A 20,162-nucleotide genomic window follows, 5' to 3' on the forward strand; every position below is an offset into this window, starting at 1 on the left:
GGAGCAGCTGGGGCTTTAACCCGCTGCGCCACAGAGCCAGCCCCTCTTTTTTTTTTTTATTTCAAAGTCAGAGTTACATAGAAGGAGAGAAGTTGTGACCATTTAAGATGTTGAGATCTTCTAGAAAAGGGTGTAGAGAGAGAGGTCTTCCATCTGCTGGTTCACTCCCCAATTGGCTGCAATGGCCATAGCTGAGCTGATCTGAAGCCAGGAGCTAGGAGCTTCTTTCGGGTCTCCTACACAGGTGCAGGGACCCAAGGACTTGAGCCTTCTTCCACTGCTTTCCTAGGATGTAGCAGAGAGCTGGATCTCAAACCCACGTCCTTGTGGGATGCTGGTGCTTCAGGCCAGGGCGTTAACCTGCTGCGCCGCAGCACCGGCCCCTTAGATATCTTTTCTGACAAGCTGTATGGTTTTGAGTGTTAACCTTTCTACTTCAACATTTTTTCTAAAGTAAATGAGTAAATGTGGCAAGTTAATGTTACACAGCACATTAAGACTTTTATTCCTGAAGCATCTTGCTTGCTTTGGAAATCTGCACATATTTCAAAATGCATTACATTAAAGCCACAAGCCAAGAAATGAGGCTGCATACTTAAATTGCCTTTATTGCCACAATACCAGCTCTCACTGTTGATTTTGATACTTCCTAGCAACTGTATCTCTTATTTTGAAGTACTTAAAAAAACTAGAATGATTTCCTTATATTTGAATAATGGGTAGAGCAATGAGAAAAAGATAAGGGGATACCAAGGATAAAGTGTGATAATGTAAAAAACAGGGATATGTGCTAACCTATCTTTGGTAGCAAGCTGTTGTAAGGAAGGCATTGTACTTAGTGTAGTACTTTCTAGGAGATACTTTAAGAGTGCCCCTCTGAAATGGTGACCGTTGCTATCTAGTATGTATGCTTCTGTTACCTTTTTGGTATGCAATTATATACACATATATTCACAGAAAAATGTAGTCTTGTGGATTTTAAATTTTTCCTAAGTTGTGTCTTATCATGCAAATGTTTTGCAGCTTTTTTAAAAAAAACATCTAGGAGCTTTTTTTTTTTTTTTTTTTGACAGTTAGTGAGAGAGAGAGACAGAAAGGTCTTCCTTCCGTTGGTTCACCCCCAAATGGCCAGAAGTACGCCAATCCGAAGCCAGGAACCAGGTGCCTCCTCCTGGTCTCCCATGCGAGTGCCATCCTCCACTGCTTTCCCAGGCCACAGCAGAGAGCTGGACTGGAAGAGGAACAACTGGGACTAGAACCCGGTGCCCATATGCCGGTGCTGCGCCACAGGCGGAGGATTAGCCCAGTGAGCCACGGCGCTCAGTTTCCCATTGTTTTCACTTTTTCTTTTTTAAGAACATTGAATTGATGACATTTTTTAAAAAAGATTTATTTATTTGAAAGAGTTACACAGAGAGGAGAGGCAGAGAGAGAGAGAGGTCTTCCATCTGCTGGTTTACTCCCCAATTGGCCGCAAAGGCTAGAGCTGCACCGATCTGGAGCCAGGAGCCAGGAGCTTCTTCTGGGCCTCCCACGCAGGTGCAGGGGCCTGAGGACTTGGGCCATCTTCCACTGCTGTCCCAGGTCATAGCAGAGAGCTGGATTGGAAGTGGAGCAGCCAGGTCTCGAACCGTGCCCATGTGGGAAGCCGGTGCCTCAGGCCAGGGTGTCAACCTGCTTCGACACAGCACTGGCTCCTGATGACAGTTCTGAAACTAAAGGTTAACTGCTTACCTTACTCTTAAGATGTCTTATGTTTATTATAAATAAAACTTAGATTAACCATATAGCATTCTGGGAAGGTCAGACACTTGGCTTCTGCCCCTGTGGAAATAGTGTTGATAAAGAGGAGTGTGTACGTCCAAGCCCCTTAAAAGTTTGGTAATCCTGAATTGGATGCATTCCCTTGACATTGTTTCCTTCTTGGGGAACATTGCAGTGTACAGCAGTTACTTTGTAGGTACATCTCTGCACCATCAAGGCTAGAGCTTTACATCTGAGAGCTGTGACAAAAGGTTAAATGTGTGTGCCTGAAACAAAACAGATTTATTAACATTTGACTAATAGTGAAAATTCAGAGAATGAGTTCAGTACAAGTTTAACTGAGTTTTTTAAAAAATTTTTTAAGTTCTAAATGTTTTGTATCATAAACAGAATAGCTGTTGGGTCAGTGTGTACTGCATGTTTTAAGCATTTTATGCAATTCATTTATTAAATTCTCTCAATAACTCTAGAAGTTACAGGATTTGTACAGATAGGGAGAGGGAAGAGATAGTAATTGTTCCAAAACATGTCAAAGGAGAGGCCAAACTCAAAGTTTGGTTCCAGAGCTGCACTCTTGACCAATTTATCTTATTCTTGAATAAATAATCCTTGTGGAAAGAAAAGGCTGACAATTTAGAAATTAAGTGGAGCAAGCCAAACCGTAATGTGATTTTTGATTCACAAATGCTCCTAAAGGAACATGGGGAAGTTCTGATAGACAATCCAGCATACGAGAGTAATCCATGTAGCTCATCAACCAATACTAAGGGAAGCTGAGCCTCCACGAGTCTCATAGGAATGCTCAGAACTTGACTCTCTGCATCTTGAACTTTCAGGTATCTGAAGATGAAAACTTTAACATTGTGTTGTCTGATATTATTGTGTGCTTTGCAGTGCAGGGTTGATATCTTCCCAACACCACAGCTGGCTTGTAGCAAGGTTTCTAAGTTGGATAGTTGTTGACTGAATAAATGAAAGAGCTCTATAGAGGAAGCTACTCATGCTGTTTGAGTAACCCACTGAATGCCACTGTGTCCTCTTCACAGTTAGTTGGTAGAGGATCAAGAGTCAAAAATAATCTCTTAAGTGCTCCACTGGGAAGGTAAGACCCCCTCCCAAAAAATGTTTTCCTCTTCCTCTGTTGTTAAAAGAACAAGGAAAGCAAGGGGGTTTGTACTGTCTGTCCCCAGCTCCTGCTTTGAGCTGTCAGAAGTGTCAACACACCCGAGCAGTTTTCCATTGTCTATTTCATGTCCTGGAACATTTATGATTGATTATGATTATTAGCAAGCACTCCAAAGAAAAGGTGAAGAGACCCCTGCACACACTGCCAGTTCTGAGATCTGCTGCTCACATCCTAGACCACAGCAGCAGAGGAGCCAGGTAAATGAAATGTTTTCCTTTTTAGCTGGAATTTTGAGATAGAGAGCTGATGACTGTTGGCCACAGTCTGAGATAGTTAATTTCTCTGTAGATTTGACGTCAAGTGTACACACATGTTCACGTTTTGTGTTTGATCAAATGTATGCTTGCCAGACTTTTGGGGGGAAATAAATAGAATGACAGTTGAATTTGACAATGAAATTTGAGCTAGAGCTGGACAGAATGTTTTTAAGTCTTGCAAATACATTTTAAAGCCAGATTAAAATAGAATTTTCTAGCTTGAAGGGATATGTGATCCTCCAGGCCACACTTTTTCACATTTTTTGGTAGCAGTAAAGAAACAGATGTTTCTGTTGACTTTGCTTAGTGCTTTGTCACTACAGAGGAACCCAGACATGATCCATTCCAGAATCATAGTAGGCCTTTTTGGAGACTGTAACAGAATAGTTTGTGTATTTCTAAATACACTCTCCACTTTGGGAATGTGGGTCCCTTTTTCTTACCTGAAATTGAAGTTACAGGCCTGAAGTATAGCTTAATATCTGAATTTCCTGATTATCTTTTCAATGCCTTTTAAGGATTTTTTTTTATATTACTGTATAAAGAAGTTAATGTGTATAAGTCCCCTCTTGTCTCTTTGGGGAGAAAATAGAGTGAAATCATCGTATTCTAAGAAAAGTCCATAGGTCAGATACTGAGAAGAAACTTGCTCATCTGCATTCTTACTGATTCACAAAATGGGAATAGATTTAATGATCTATTGATAGTTCCTCAAATTATAAAGTTGTGTAGAGGAAAAACTAGGAAGAGTACGACAATTTGAGGACTTTAGGCTGTTTCTTTCCTACCCCCCTAGTTTCCCCCACCCCCACTGAACCTGTATTGATTCTTTTAAAAATTTTGAGATGGTTTGTTTGGCCTAGCAGTTAAGATACCACTTGTGACACTCTATCTTACATCAGTGTGCTTGGGTTTAATTCCAGCTTAAGATTTAATTCCTGCTAACGCACATCCTGGGATGCAGTGGTGATGGCTCAAGTGGTTGGGTTCTTGCTGCCCATAAATATGGGGAGACCAGGTTCACTTCTTTGCTCCCAGGTTCAGCCTGGCCCTGCCCTGGCTGCTGTGTACATTTGTGTAATGAACAAGCAAAAGGAGGTTTCTCATTCATATTCGTTCATAGTTTCTCTAAAAGGAAAAGAAATGTTACTTTACTTTATTTGTGAGACAGACAGAACCTCTGTTTGCAGTTTGAGTCTCTGAATTCTTACAGTGGCCAGGACTGCAGCTTGGAGCTGGGAATATAATCCAGGTCTCTCATGTGGGTGGCAGGAGTCCAATGGAGTCATCACTGCTGTCTCCCAGGGTCTGCTCTAGCGGCAAGCTGGAACCATGTGCCAGAGTTGAGCATCAAACCCAGATATTCCAATGTGGGATCGAGGTGCTGGGCTGTGTTCTGGAAATACTCTTTAACTGAAGAAGTAACATGACTAATAGCCCCCATCAAAAGATTTTAGCCAGTAGTAATGGCACAAGAAATTTATGAAGAACATAATTTTGGGTGAACTTCATTGAAGATGATCAGATATGGCATTGGTAAGGGAGAGAGATAGATAGTACCAGATGGATTCTAGGTTCTAGGCTAATTAATTGTGTTTAAGGCTAATGTTTTAATCCTGATTTGTTTGCTCCTCTTCCAGGACTTCAAAGTTCACTGCTAGCTTTTTCCAGTCAAAAATGTGAATCATTGTTATCTAGATGTAGGATTATTTGCTAAGTAATCACCATGGTAAGCAATCCTTATCTGCAAAATGGTTAATAGGGAAGAGGTTATAAAACCTTGCAGAGTAGGGGAGCCTTCATTGCAGAACTAAGAGCTAAAAGCTACAGCTTGAGACTGCAGTGTTGCTGGAGAGCTCCAGTCAGATTGATAAGTGACTTTTATTTGTCCTTTTCCATTGGTAATGAATCAAAGGAATATGGGTTGGTTTTGAGAAATAAAGATGGGTAAAATTTGGGATCCAGAATATTAAAAGCTAAGAGACCAGAATAGCCACTTAAAAATATGCTGCCAAAGGATCACAGTATTTTGTAGTGGTGCTAAAAGAAGCAGCCGCTAAGCCAAGTGCTGCTTTGAAAAAAAAGTCTTGGGACAGCCATTTGACACAGCAGTTTAGGACACCTCTTGGAACAATTTGGGGTTCCTGCATTACCTCTAGGAGTACCTGGGTTTGAGTCCCACCTCCAGGGGGGCCGCAGTGACAGCTGAAATGGTTGAGTCCCTTCCATCTTTGTGAGAGACTTGGACTGAGTTCCTGGCGCCCTACTTAAGCCTGGCCAACAGGAAGCCAGGAGCCAGGTGCTTCCTTCCAGTCTCCCATGCGGGTGCAGGAGCCCATACACTTGGGCCATCCTCCACTGCCCTCCTGGGCCACAGCAGAGAGCTAGACTGGAAGAGGAGCAACTGGGACTAGAACCTGGTGCCCATATGAGATGCTGGCACCGCAGGCAGAGGATTAACCAAGTGAGCCAAGGCGCCGGCCCCTCCTTCTGCTTTTTAAGTAAAACTAAATAAATTTTTAAAAATATATCTTCTTTTTAATGAAAATGGAGATGTCCCCAGCCTGATAATTACTTACATTGACAGTAAAGTCGGCTTAAACCTTGTTAGGGAAGGTTAACATAACCTCTAGTCACATAAGGATAACTAGTACCTCTTTCAGAGTCAGCCCTCTCCCCCCTGCAAAAAAGTAAAAAATGAAACCCTTTCTCTGATTAGTTAATTACATGGAAGCTGCCTGGCGTTTGTATGAAGAATTGAAAACTTTTGAAGTGCCACACTTTTTGCAAATGCTATCCTAATTCCCTTACTATTTGCATTTTTTTGAATCTGATTATGGTAATGCCTGTTATCTTTTGAAAACACTGGGACTGGAGAACTGGAGCTGTCACAACTATTTTTGCCATGGTGTTGAAAACATTAAGAATTAGTGTCCAAAAATTCTTAATCTCTTACAGAAATTTTTTGTTGTATCTTCAGTTTTTCAAGATAATTTTGAGGGTTTTTTTTGTTGCTATTTTTGGTTTTCTGATTGCTTTGTAATTATAAATTACACAGGCCAGTTGATTAGAATTAGTTCAGTACACTTAATGGGATATTCAAAGCAAATCATTACACTTACATATAAACTCAAATGAATTTTCATGACATCTTAATGAACAAACTAGCAAAGAAACACTAAAAGGAACCTCTGCAAGTGCCTCATGTGCACCCTGAGAATTAAACAGTAAGAGACAACGCTCAAAATAACCTTGAATCTCACTGATAAGCCTTGTAGAGGGACATTTATATACTCAAATAATTAAAGTTAATTCTTTGGTAAGGATTCACTTTCTGGTGGTGTTATGAGCTCATTGGTTAGATCAACAAGTCTCAGTTACCTGCCTCTGAAGGACTTTAATACTGGCACATTTTGGAAATTTATGCTTCACTTTTTTAAGAGTTGGGAATCTTTTTTTTTTTTTTTTTTGAAAGAGTTACAGAGAGGGAGAGAGAGAGATCGTCCATTGGATGGTTCACTCCCCAAATGGCCACAATGGCCAGGGCTGGGCCAAGCCGGAGAAGCCAGGAGCTTCTTGCAGGTCTCTCACATGGCTAGCAGGGGCCCAAGCACTTGGGCCATCTTTGCTTTTCCCAGGCCATTAAGACGGAGCTGGATTGGAAGTGGAGCAGCTGGGACACAAACAGGTGCTGTTATGTTATGCCAGTGTTGCAGGTGGCAGCTTGACCCACTACAACACAACCTTGTCCCACAGTCATGATGTTTGAGGAAGACTTACTTTCAGGCATAGTGTCTCATGTTGTGGGGGAAACCTACAAAGACTCATTTTGCTGGGAAGTTTTAAAAGCTGCTTTTTGTCTCTTTTTGAAGTTTCATCTTATTTCTAGCTTTTACTTTACCTTTTGAATGGTTCATTTAGAGGTTAGACTGTTTACATTTGAAAATGTTGTGGGGGAGAAACACATACTTTACCAAAGTGAAACTGCTGATTTTATGTAGCTTTTTAAAGATGGATACGTGACTATTTACCCTTCCTATCTAGATAATTGGTATAGTTTAACCTCTAAATATAATGTAAGAATACTTATTTTCTCACTTATAGCATTTAATCTTCTACTTTAAGGTTTGGTTTGACCTATTTGTTTTATTTTAAAGATTTTATTTATTTATTTGAGTGGCAGAGTTACAGACAGTGAGAGGGAGAGACAGAGAGAAAGGTCTTCCATCGGTTCGCTCCCCAAACTCCCCAAATGGCCGCAACGGCCGGAGCTGCGCCAATCCCAAGCCAGGAGCCAGGAGCTTCTTCTGGGTCTCCCATTTGCATGCAGGGGCCCAAGGACTTGGGCCATCTTCCACTGCTTTCCCAGGCCGCAGCAGAGAGCTGGACTGGAAGAGGAGCAGCTGGGACTAGAACCAATGCCCGTATGGGATGCTGGCGCCGCAGGCGAAGGATTAACCTGTGCCATGGCCCTGGCCCCTGACTATTTGGTTTTAAGCTTTACTGATTATCCCCTGTCACACCCAACATTATGTCTAATGTGAGTAGTTGGTTTGGTTTGGTTTTTGAGAGGCCAGAAGAGAACGAGCTCCCACTTACTCACTGTCCAAATGCCCACAATATCTGAGGTTGGGCCAAAGCTAAGGGTCAGAAACTCAACCCAGGTCTCCCACATGGTTGGCAGGAGGCCAATTACTTGAAACATCATATTTGCCTTCCACGATTTGCATTAGCAAGAAGCTGGAGCCAGTAGTAAAGTCAGGTACTCTGACATGGGATACAAAGTGTCTTCATTCTTAGACCAAATACCTGCCCCTAGTGCGTGTAGTTTTTAAATTAAATAATTTATAACTTCGAGGAAACTGTTGTGGACAGTGTATGTATGTCACCAAAAAAGTTTAAACAGAGCTGAACACTAAAATGTTTTAGGTTTTTCCTAAATGTAAATCCAAGAAAAAAAAAGCCTAGTTTGCTGAAAAAAATATTTATGTGACACTTGAAGTTACTTTGTTAGGAAAGGAAAAGTAGATATTATGAAGGGACAGAATCAATCTCCTTTTAGAAAGAAATCTATTTTGGTTGCATTTGTGGTAGGACAGACAACAATGGTATAAATAATCAGGCAGGTTCAAACTTTAGCAGGCATTTCGTGTTTCCATAATCATAGTACTAATTAGTTGTATACCATTCTAGGCGAGCCATTCTGGTGGTCTGAAAGGTATATAAAATAAACTACTATAATTCATGTCTCCATGGAACTTAAATCTAGGGCAGAATTATTTAACAGATGTGAGAATTTTTTTAAAAGATTTTATTTATTTGAGAGGTAGAGTTATAGAGAGAGGGAAGCGGGGGGGGGCGGGGGAGGGGAGTGTTTCCATCCACTGGTTCACTCCCCAGATGGCTGCAACTGCCGGAGCTGGGCTGATCCAAAGCCTGGATCCAGGATCCAGGAGCTTTCTTTAGGTTTCCCACATGGGTGCAGGCACCCAAGCACTTGGGCCATCTTCTACTGCTTTCCCAGGCTGTAGCAGAGAGCTGGATCAGAAGAGGAGCAGACAGGACTAGAAACAGTGTCCATATGGAATTCCAGTGCTGCAGGTGGTGTCTTAGCCCACTAAGCCACAGTGCCAGCCTCCAGATGTGAGAGATTTCAAGACATTAAAGTGGAAAATTTGGGGCCGGCGCTGTGGCACAGCGAGTTAATGCCCTGGCCTGAAGTGCCAGCATCGCATATGGACTCTGGTTCTAATCGGGGCTGCTCCTCTTCCAATCCAGCTTCCTGCTATGGCCTGGGATAGCAGAAGATGGCCCAAGTCCTTGGGCCCCTGAACCCATGTGGGAGACCCAGAAGAAGCTCCTGGCTCCTGGTTTCTTGCTTGGGATCAGCGCAACTCCAGCCGTTGCGGCCATCTGGGGAGTGAACCAGTGGATGGAAGACCTCTCTCTCTGTCTCTCTGTCTTTCAAATAAATAAATATTTAAAAAAAATAAATTGGAAAATTCATATTTGTAGACAATGCGAAGTTTGAGAGCCAACTGAAAGTTTTAAAAGAAACTCTCTAGGTATAAAATTAATCATGCAAATCCAAACTTTGCATTTCACTGAAATAAGTCAAACACGTGGAAAGGCTCTTTGATAGGACAGCAACATCATACATATTCTGGTCCTACACACTTAATGTTATCTCATTAGGAACATCAGGATCTTAAGAAACTTGGTAGCTGGTTCCAAAGTTTCTATATAAAAGAAGCAAAACCAGCTATGAAAACTCTGAAAGAAAAAAAAAAAACAGTAAGGGCAGGCAGGCCTTGTGAAATATCTAAATAGACTATTCTGATAATTTAAAGTTTGATATTGGCATATGACTAGACAAATTGTTTCAAACACAATAAAAAGGCCAAAATAGACCCACATATGGGAATTTAGGATAAATATGACCTTTTTTTAAGGATTTATTTATTTATTTGAAAGGCAGAGTTAAAGAGAGGCAAAGGCAGAGAAAGAGAGAGTTTTCCCATCTGCTGGTTCACCCCCCAGATGGCCTCAATGGTCAGAGCTGTGCCGATCTGAAGCCAGGAGCCAGGAGCCTCTTCCAGGTCTCCCATGAGGGTGCAGGGGCCCAAGGATTTGGGCTATCTTTTACTACTTTCCCAGGCCATAGCAGAGAGCTGGATCAGAAGTCGAGCAGCTGGGACCCTTATGGGATGCTGGCACTGCAGGCGGCGGCTTCACCTGCTATGTTACAGTGCCAGCCCCTAAAGACATTTGACACTAGTGTTGTGGCACAGTGGGTTAAGCCACCACTTGCAATACAGGTATCCCATATCAGAGTGCTAGTTTAAGTCCCAGCTACTCTGCTTCCAATCCAGCTTCCTGCTAATGCAAAATTACCCAAGAACTTGGGCCCCTGCCACCTGGGCTTTTGGGAAAACAGATGTAGTTCCTGGGTACTGGCCCAGCCCTTGCTGTTGTGGCTATTTGGGAAGAGAACCAGCAGTTGGAAGATTCCCACCCCAACACCAACCCCCTACCTCTTTCTTGCTCTGCCTTTCAAATAAATAAATCTTTTAAAAAGACGACATTTCCTAAACAGCACTCTGGCCTCAGAATCAGCCCTTAAGGCATTCGGATCTGGCTGAAGAGCCCATGAGAGTATTTTAGGCATGGAAAGCCAAGACACTGGCAAAAACAAAACAAAACCTAAATGAAAGATCTCTGTGAGTGAGATCCTAGAGGAAAGAATGGGCCATCAAAGAAGGAGGTACCTTTTTCTGAAGGGAGGAGAGAACTTCCACTTTGACTCTGATCTTGTCTAAATAAGATTGTAGTTGGTGAACTTAAAAGGCTTCCATAGCCTTGGCAACCCATGACAAGAGCCTCAGGTGATTACTGATGCCATAAACAAGAGTGTCAATTGATAAGTCAACAACAGGAGTCACTGTGCACCTACTCCCCATGTAGGATCTCTGTCCTTAATGTGTTGTACAATGTAAATTAATGCTATAACTAGTACTCAAACAGTATTTTTCACTTTGTGTTTCTGTGTGGGTGCAAACTGTTGAAATCTTTACTTAATATATATTAAATTGATCTTCTATATATAAAGATAATTGAAAATGAATCTTGCGGAGCCAAGATGGTGGAATAGTGAGGGTGCGCACTGATAGTCCAGGAAAAGTTAGTTTAATAAAAGTGGAGTTACTGTAGCCACAGGAAAAGGCTCAGGAAAAAATTGCAGAGGAAACTCTTCCGGATCTAGTGGATGTGACATGGAGGACCTACGGGGAGAGCAAGTTCGCCCCCCGTGTGGAAGCCGAGCCACGGGAGCCGCACCGCCACAAAAGCCCAACAAATAAAAACGAACAAATAAGGGGAACCGGCATGGACATTAGCCTCTCTCTCCACTGACCTTACAAAGCCGAGCAAGAAAAAGAGCTGGCGCCATTTTACGTATGTAAAGAGGTGCCGGCCATTAGCCAAGCAGAAAAACCTGACTCTGGTGGGGAGAAATAACAGGAGGTTAAGACTTAGTTAGTGAAAGTGAGGAGCTAATGAACTGAGACTGTGAAAATCTGAGGGGAGGGCGAGAGAACTCACCGAGTACACAAACTCGGTAACTTGGGCAAACTGCTGAGACTGCTGAGAAATTTGAGACCACACTGAGGGCCGCATAAACTCTTTGTGTGGTCCCAGGGGTAGAGCAGAAGAATACCCACAGGGGCCAGATTTCATACATCAACTACCCACAATTCCACTCAGCTGTGTGGAATTACTTCCCAACTGAGTCAGAAAAGAGAGAGAGAGAGAGAGAGAGAGAGAGAGAGCGCGCAAGCGGGAGAACAATCTGGGTGAGTCACCTTTGGCACACCCTTAACCCTGAAGAACCAAACAGAGCTCTCTGGCCACACCCATCACAGCCTCTAAGGATCCATCAAAAGCAGACAGTCCACTTAATCTAGAGTCACAGTATAACAAGAAGAAACCAAAGAATATCTCCAATATGCCAAACAACAAACGCAGAAACCGAGGTAACAAGAACAAGGAAGACACTATGATGCCCCCAAATGAAAAAGACACCCCAATTCAAGATTATGAAGATGATGAGATAGAAGAAATGCAAGAAGCAGATCTCAAAAAATTGATAAAAACATTAAAAAGTTCTCAAAAACAAATTCTTGAACTACAGAAATCCTTAATGGACAAGACAGAAAATCTCTCTTGCAAAAATGAAATATTAAGGAGGAATCAAAATGAAATGAAACAACTAGTAGAACATGAAACTCTGATAGTGACAAGAAATCATAATGAAATGAAGAATTCAATTGATCAAATGACAAACACATTAGAGAGCCTTAAAAACAGAATGAGTTAAGCAAAAGAGAGAATATCGGACTTAGAAGACAGAGCACAGGAAAGTATACGGTCAAACCAAAGAAAAGAAGAGGAAATTAGAAATCTAAAAAATATTGTCGGGAATCTTCAGGATACTATTACAAAACACAACATTCGGGTTCTAGGAGTTCCTGAAGGCATGGAGAGGGAGAAAGGATTAGAAGGCCTTTTTAGTGAGATACTAGCAGAAAATTTCCCAGGTTTGGAGAAGGACAGAGACATCCTAGTACAGGAAGCTCATAGAACCCCTAATAAACATGACCAAAAGAGATCCTCACCACGACACGTTGTAATTAAACTCACTGCAGTGAAACATAAAGAAAAGATCCTAAAATGTGCAAGAGAGAAACGTCAGATTACTCTCAGAGGATCTCCAATCAGACTCACAGCTGACTTCTCATCAGAAACCCTACAAGCTAGGAGGGAATGGTGAGATATAGCCCAGGTACTAAGAGAGAAAAACTGCCAGCCCAGAATATTATATCCTGCCAAGCTCTCATTTGTGAATGAAGGTGAAATAAAGACCTTTCACAGCAAACAGAAATTGAAAGAATTTGTTGCCACTCGTCCAGCCTTGCAAAAGATGCTTAAAGATGTGTTACACACAGAAACACAGAAACACGGTCATCAATATGAAAGAAGGTAAACGAAGGAAACCTCACAGAAAAAGATCACAGGAAGTTCAAAACATATATTAGAAAATATCTTTGGCAAATGGCAGGGCAAAGTTACTACTTATCAATAGTCACATTGAACGTTAATTGCCTGAACTGTCCAGTTAAAAGACACCGATTGGCTGACTGGGTTAAGGAACAAAACCCATCTATTTGCTGCTTACAAAAAATACATCTTTCCAGCAAAGATGCATACAGACTGAAAGTGAAAGGCTGGAAAAAGATATACCATGCCAATAGAAATGAATAAAGAGCAGGCGTAGCCTTCTTAATATCAGACAACATAAACTTTGCCACAAAAACTGTTAGGAGAGACAAAGAGGGGCACTATATAATGATCAAGGGATCAATTCAACAGGAAGATATAACGATTATCAATGTATATATGCACCTAATTACAGGGCACCGGTTTATTTAAAAGATCTGTTAAGGGACTTAAAGGGAGACTTAGACCCTAATACAATAGTACTGGGGGACTTCAATACTCCACTCTCAGAAATAGACAGATCAACAGGACAGAAGATCAACAAGGAGACAATAGATTTAAATGACACTATAGCCCAAATGGATCTAACACATATCTACAGAACTTTTCATCCTACACAGAAAGCATTTACATTCTCTCAGCAGTACATGGAACCTTCTCTAGGATTGATCACATACTAGGCCATAAAGCAAGTCTCAGCAAAATCAAAAGAATTAAAATCATACCATGCAGCTTCTCAGACCATAGTGGAATGAAGTTGGAAATTAGCAATTCAGGAATCCCTAGAGCATATGCAAATGCATGGAGACTGAACAACATGCTCCTGAATGAACAATGGGTCATAGAAGAAATTAAAAGAGAAATCAAAAATTTTCTGGAAGTAAATGAGGATAACAGCACAACATATCAAAACTTATGGGACGCAGCAAAAGCAGTGTTAAGAGGAAAGTTTATATCAATAGGTGTTACATCAAGAAATTAGAAAGGCACCAAATAGATGAGCTTTCACTGCATCTCAAGGATCTAGAAAAACTGCAGCAAACCAGACCCAAATCTAGTAGGAGAAGAGAAATAATTAAAATCAGAGAAGAAATCAACAGGATTGAATCCAAAAAAAAATTACAAAAAATCAGCCAAACGAGGAGCTGGTTTTTTGAAAAAATAAACAAAAATTGACACCCCATTGGCCCAACTAACTAAAAAAAGAAGAGAAAAGACTCAATAAAATCAGAGATGAAAAAGGAAATGTAACAACAGACACCACAGAAATAAAAAGAATCATCAGAAATTACTACAAGGACCTGTATGCCAGCAAACAGGGAAACCTATCAGAAATGGATAGATTCCTGGACACATGCAACCTACCTAAATTGAACCAGGAAGACATAGAAAACCTAAACAGACCCATAACTGAGATAGAAATTGAAACAGTAATAAAAGCCCTCCCAACAAAGAAAAGCCCAGGTCCAGATGGATTCACTGCTGAATTCTACCAGACATTTAAAAGAAGAACTGACTCCAATTCTTCTCAAACTATTCAGAACAATTGAAAAAGAGGGAATCCTCCCAAATTCTTTTTATGAAGCCAGCATCACCTTAATCCTAAGCCGGAAAAAGATGCAGCATGGAAAGAGAATTACAGACCAATATCCCTGATGAACATAGATGCAAAAATCCTCAATAAAATTCTGGCCAATAGAATGCAACAACACATCAGAAAGATCATCCACCCAGACCAAGTGGGATTTATCCCTGGTATGCAGGGATGGTTCAATGTGCCCAAAACAATCAACGTGATACACCACATTAACAAACTGCAGAAGAAAAACCATATGATTATCTCAATAGACACCGAGAAGGCATTTGATAAAATACAACACCCTTTCACGATGAAAACTCTAAGCAAGCAGGATATGGAAGGAACATTCCTCAATACAATCAAAGCAATATATGAAAAACCCACAGCCAACATCCTATTGAATGGGGAAAAGTTGGAAGCATTTCCACTGAGATCTGGTACCAGACAGGGATGCCCACTCTCACCACTGCTATTCAATATAGTTCTGGAAGTTTTAGCCAGAGCTATGAGGCAAGAAAAAGAAATTAAAGGGATACAAATTGGGAAGGAAGAACTCAAACTATCCCTTTTTGCAGATGATATGATTCTTTATTTAGGGGACCCAAAGAACTCTACTAAGAGACTATTGGAACTCATAGAAGAGTTAGGCAAAGTAGCAGGATATAAAATCAATGCACAAAAATCAACAGCCTTTGTATACACAGGCAATGCCATGGCTGAGGAAGAACTTCTAAGATCAATCCCATTCACAATAGCTACAAAAACAATCAAATACCTTGGAATAAACTTAACCAAGGACGTTAAGGATCTCTACAATGAAAATTACAAAACCTTAAAGAAAGAAATAGAAGAGGATACCAAAAAATGGAAAAATCTTCCATGCTCATGGATTGGAAGAATCAATATCATCAAAATGTCCATTCTCCCAAAAGCAATTTATACATTCAATGCAATACCAATCAAGATACCAAAGACCTTCTTCTCAGATCTGGAAAAAATGATGCTGAAATTCATATGGAGACACAGGAGACCTTGAATAGCTAAAGCAATCTTGTACAACAAAAACAAAGCCGGAGGCATCACAATACCAGATTTCAGGACATACTACAGGGCAGTTGTTATCAAAACAGCATGGTACTTGTACAGAAACAGATGGATAGACCAATGGAACAGAATAGAAACACCAGAAATCAATCCAAACATCTAGAGCCAACTCATATTTGATCAAGGATCTAAAACCAATCCCTGGAGTAAGGACAGTCTATTCAATAAATGGTGCTGGGAAAATTGGATTTGCAGAATCATGAAGCAAGACCCCTACCTTTCACCTTTCACAAAAATTCACTCAACATGGATTAAAGACTTAAATCTATGACCTGACACCATCAAATTATTAGAGAGCATTGGAGAAACCCTGCAAGATATAGGTACTGGCAAAGACTTCTTGGAAAATACCCCAGAAACACAGGCAGTCAAAGCCAAATTAACATTTGGGATTGCATCAAATTGAGAAGTTTCTGTACTTCAAAAGAAACAGTCAGGAAAGTGAAGAGGCAACCAACAGAATGGGAAAAAATATTTGCAAACTATGCAACAGATAAAGGGTTGATAACCAGAATCTACAAAGAAATCAAGAAACTCCACAACATCAAAACAAACAACCCACTTAAGAGATGGGCCAAGGACCTCAATAGACATTTTTCCAAAGAGGAAATCCAAATGGCCAACAGATACATGAAAACATGTTCAAGATCACTAGCAATCAGGGAAATGCAAATCAAAACCACAATGAGGTTTCACCTCACCCCGGTTAGAATGGCTCACATTCAGAAATCTACCAACAATAGATGCTGGAGAGGATGTGGGGAAAAAGGGACACTAACCCACTGTTGGTGGGAATGCAAACTGGTTAAGTCACTATGGAAGTCAACCTGGAGATTCCTCAGAAACCTGAAGATAACCCTACCATACAACCCAGCCATCCCACTCCTTGGAATTTACCCAAATGAAATGAAATTGGCAAAGTACAAGCTGTCTGCACATTAATGTTTATTGCAGCTCAATTCACAATAGCTAAGACCTGGAACCAACGCAAATGCCCATCAACAGTAGACTGGATAAAGAAATTATGGGACATGTACTCTATAGAGCACTATACAGCAGTCAAAAACAATGAAACCCAGTCATTTGCAACAAGATGGAGGAGTCTGGAAAACATTATGCTGAGTAAAATAAGCCAATCCCAAAGGGACAAATACCACTTGTTCTCCTTGATCAGTGACAACTAACTAAGCACCAAAAAGGAAACCTGTTAAAGTGAAATGAACACTATGAGAAACGGTGACTTGATCAGCCCTTGCCCTGACTGTTGATGAACAACTTAATACGTTATCCCTCTTAGTATTTTTTTTGTTTGTTTTACTTAATGCTTTTGGTTGAATACTGTAATCAATACACAGTTATTCTTATGTGTTGAAACTTAACTGAAAAGTGATTGCTGGTAAATATAAGAGTGGGAATAAGAGAGGGAAGAGATGTGCAATTTGGGACATGCTCAAGCTGACTTGCCCCAAACGGTAGAGTTAGAAACATACCAGGGGATTCCAATTCAATCCCATCAAGGTGGCATGTACCAATGCCATCTCACTAGTCTAAGTGATCAATTTCTGTTCACAATTGATCATAACGATAGGACTAAGAGCCAAAGGGATCACATAAACAAGACTAGTGTCTGCAAATATTAACTGATCGAATAAAAAAGGGAGAGAACGATCCAACATGGGAAGCGAGATACACAGCAGACTCATAGAATGGCAGATGTCCTTAACAGCACTCTGGCCTCAGAATCAGCCCTTAAGGCATGTGGATCCGGCTGAAAGCCCATGAGAGTATTTTAGGCATGGAAAGCCAAGACACTCTGGCAAAAAAAAAAAAATGACCTAAATGAAAGATCTCCACGGGTGAGATCCCAGTGGAAAGAACAGGTCATCAAAGAAGGAGGTACCTTTCTCTGAAGGGAGGAGAGAACTTCCATTCTGACTATGACCTTGCCTAAATATGATCAGAGTCTGTGAACTCAAAAAGCTTCCATAGCCTTGGCAACTCATGACAAGAGCCTAGGGTGATTACTGATGCCATAAACAAGAGTGTCAAAATGTTAAGTCAACAACAGGAGTCACTGTGTACTTACTCCTCATGTAGGATCTCTGTCCTTAATGTGCTGTACATTATGATTTAATGCTATAAATAGTACTCAAACAGTATTTTTCACTTTGTGTTTCTGTGTGGGTGCAAACTGTTGAAATCTTTACTTAATATATGCTAAACTGATCTTCTGTATATAAAGAGAATTGAAAATGAATCTTGATGTGAATGGAAGGGGAGAGGGAGCGGGAAAGAGGAGGGTTGCGGGTGGGAGGGAAGTTATTGGGGGGGAAGCCATTGTAATCCAAAATCTGTACTTTGGAAATTTATATTCATTAAATAAAAGTTAAAAAAAAAGAAAAGAAAAGAAATCTTGATGTGAATGGAATGGGAGACGGAACAGGAGATGGGAGGGTTGTTGGTGGGAGGGAAGTTATAGGGGGGAAATAGCCACTGTAATCCAAAAGTTGTACTTTGGAAATTTATATTTATTAAATAAAAGTTAAAAAATTTTAAAAAATTGAAAGATGACATTTAACTCAATGGAAGTTAAAATAGATTATTCATTGAAAGGTAGTAAGGTACATAGGTAACTATTAAAAAAAAACTTGGGTTCATACCATTTTTATATGAAAATTCAGTTTTAAATGTGAAAACTGAAGTGTTTAGAGTAGCTTTTTTTACATGAAAGAACATTTAATGATTATTTTACTATATAATATATAGGGTGAAGATACCAGATTGCATTTTCTGAGGTGGAAAATGAGGCATAGAATAATATTCTTCTTTCACTCCTAGAGCCTCAGAATCATCTGTCCTTTGGAGAATCCAGTTTTTTTTTTTAAATTTAAGTTATGCAAGTTTTATGTATTATGTATATGCAGATTTAGGAACATAGTGACTCTTCCCTTCCTACCCTCCCTCCTGCCCACACTCCAACCCTTCCTCCTCCACCAGGATGGAGTTTCTTATCTCTGTGATAATGTAAATGAGGATACCAATGGTGCTTAGTACTAAAGAATGTTTTTCTAAGTTGTTCTACCATGGGTCCTTGCTCAAGATGTTTACTTTTTTCTTCAAATCTGTTTTTCAGTGCTTGATCATGTGTTTCTTCATTATTAAGCACGGGATCTGGTAGAGGGATAGGTTTTGTGTGTATGTCCTCAGAAGGGTGTCCACAGAAGGGTGGTAGCATGGTATTATCCTGCCATTTGATGGCAAAGCAAGCTCTAATTTGCATCAGAGTTATCTGGAAGAGGAACATATGTAGAATTATGGCAAAACAATAAAAAGCTCCATTTTGGATTAGAGATAAATGTTTCAAGATAGTTCTCTTTGATAGCACTAATTTCACTGCTGCTGCTGTAATGATGTATCAAGATGCTGCCTAATCATTTCCTCTCAGATCTGGAACAAGACAAGGATGTGGACTTCTGCCACTCTTATTCAAGTACAGGAATTTTTAGGAAGAGCAATTAGGGAGGAGAAAGAAAGAACATCAGAATTGGAACAGAGGAAGTCAAATTATCCATGTTTTCAGATGATGTGATGTTGAACATGGAAAAACTAAAACACTCCATCAAAAAGACTTTAGAATTGGTAAAATAATTCAGTAAAGTTGCAGATTGCAAAACAAACATACAAAAAAACAGTAGCTTTTTGTATGCTAATGATGAACTCAGAGAAAAACAAATCAACAAAGAAATCTCATTCACAATCACAGAAAAATATTTAGGAATAAATTTAATCAAGGAAGTGAAAGTTCTCTACAATGGAAAATATCAAACATTGATGAAGGAAATCATTGGGGACACAAAAAAATGGAAAGATATTCCTTGTTCATGGATTGGAAGAATCAATATCATTAAAATGTCTATACTACCTAAAACAATTTACAGACTCACTGCCATCCCTAGCAAAATACCAATGGCATTCTTTACAGAGTCAGAAAAAGCAGCCCTAAAGTTCATATGGAATCACAATCACAGAAGACCTGAATAGCCAAAGTGATACTGAGCAAGAGAAATCATTCTGGAGGCATCACAATAGCTGATTTCAAAGCATACTATAAAGCTATAGTAATTAAAGCACCTTGATACTGGCATGAAAACCGATACATATTTCAGTGAAACAGAGAGGCCAGAAATTAATACATGTACATACAGCTGACTGATTTTTGGCAACAGTTCTCAGACCATTCTATGGAGTAAGGATAATCTCTTCAACAAATGGTGCTGGCTAAAATGGACATGTGTATGTAGTGGAATGACATTAGATTCATACCTCTCACCAAATACCAAAATCACTCAAAATAGATCAAAGACCTAACTTTAATACCTGAGAATATGAAGTTGCTAGAAGAAAACATATGGGAAACACTACAAAACATGGGCATAGGGGGATAACTTCTTGGACAAGACTCTCAAAGCACTGGCAACAAAATCAAAACTAAACAAATGGTACTAAATCAGACTTGGAAGATTTTGAATAGCAAAGGGCACCATCAATAGAATGAAGGGACATCCAACAGAATGGGAAATAATGTTTGCAAACCACCTCTTTGGCAAAGGGTTAATATCACAAATTTATCAGCAACTTAACAAGAAAAATAATCAGTCCAGTAGAAAAATGGGCAAGGGACTTCAATAGACAGTTTTCCAAAGAAAAATATGAATGG

At 40.1% G+C, this 20,162-nt stretch overlaps 1 pseudogene; it reads right to left on the minus strand.

Annotated features, from left to right (window-relative positions):
* Positions 1-18,371: 18,371 nt before the first annotated feature.
* On the minus strand, positions 18,372-18,860 carry LOC127490922 (large ribosomal subunit protein mL42 pseudogene; annotated as a pseudogene).
* Between the last annotated feature and the right edge of the window lie 1,302 nt (positions 18,861-20,162).

This window comes from Oryctolagus cuniculus, chromosome 11 (genome assembly GCF_051225735.1).
Source record: "Oryctolagus cuniculus isolate XC-2025 breed Fujian yellow rabbit chromosome 11, ASM5122573v1, whole genome shotgun sequence".
Taxonomy (NCBI): domain Eukaryota; kingdom Metazoa; phylum Chordata; class Mammalia; order Lagomorpha; family Leporidae; genus Oryctolagus; species Oryctolagus cuniculus.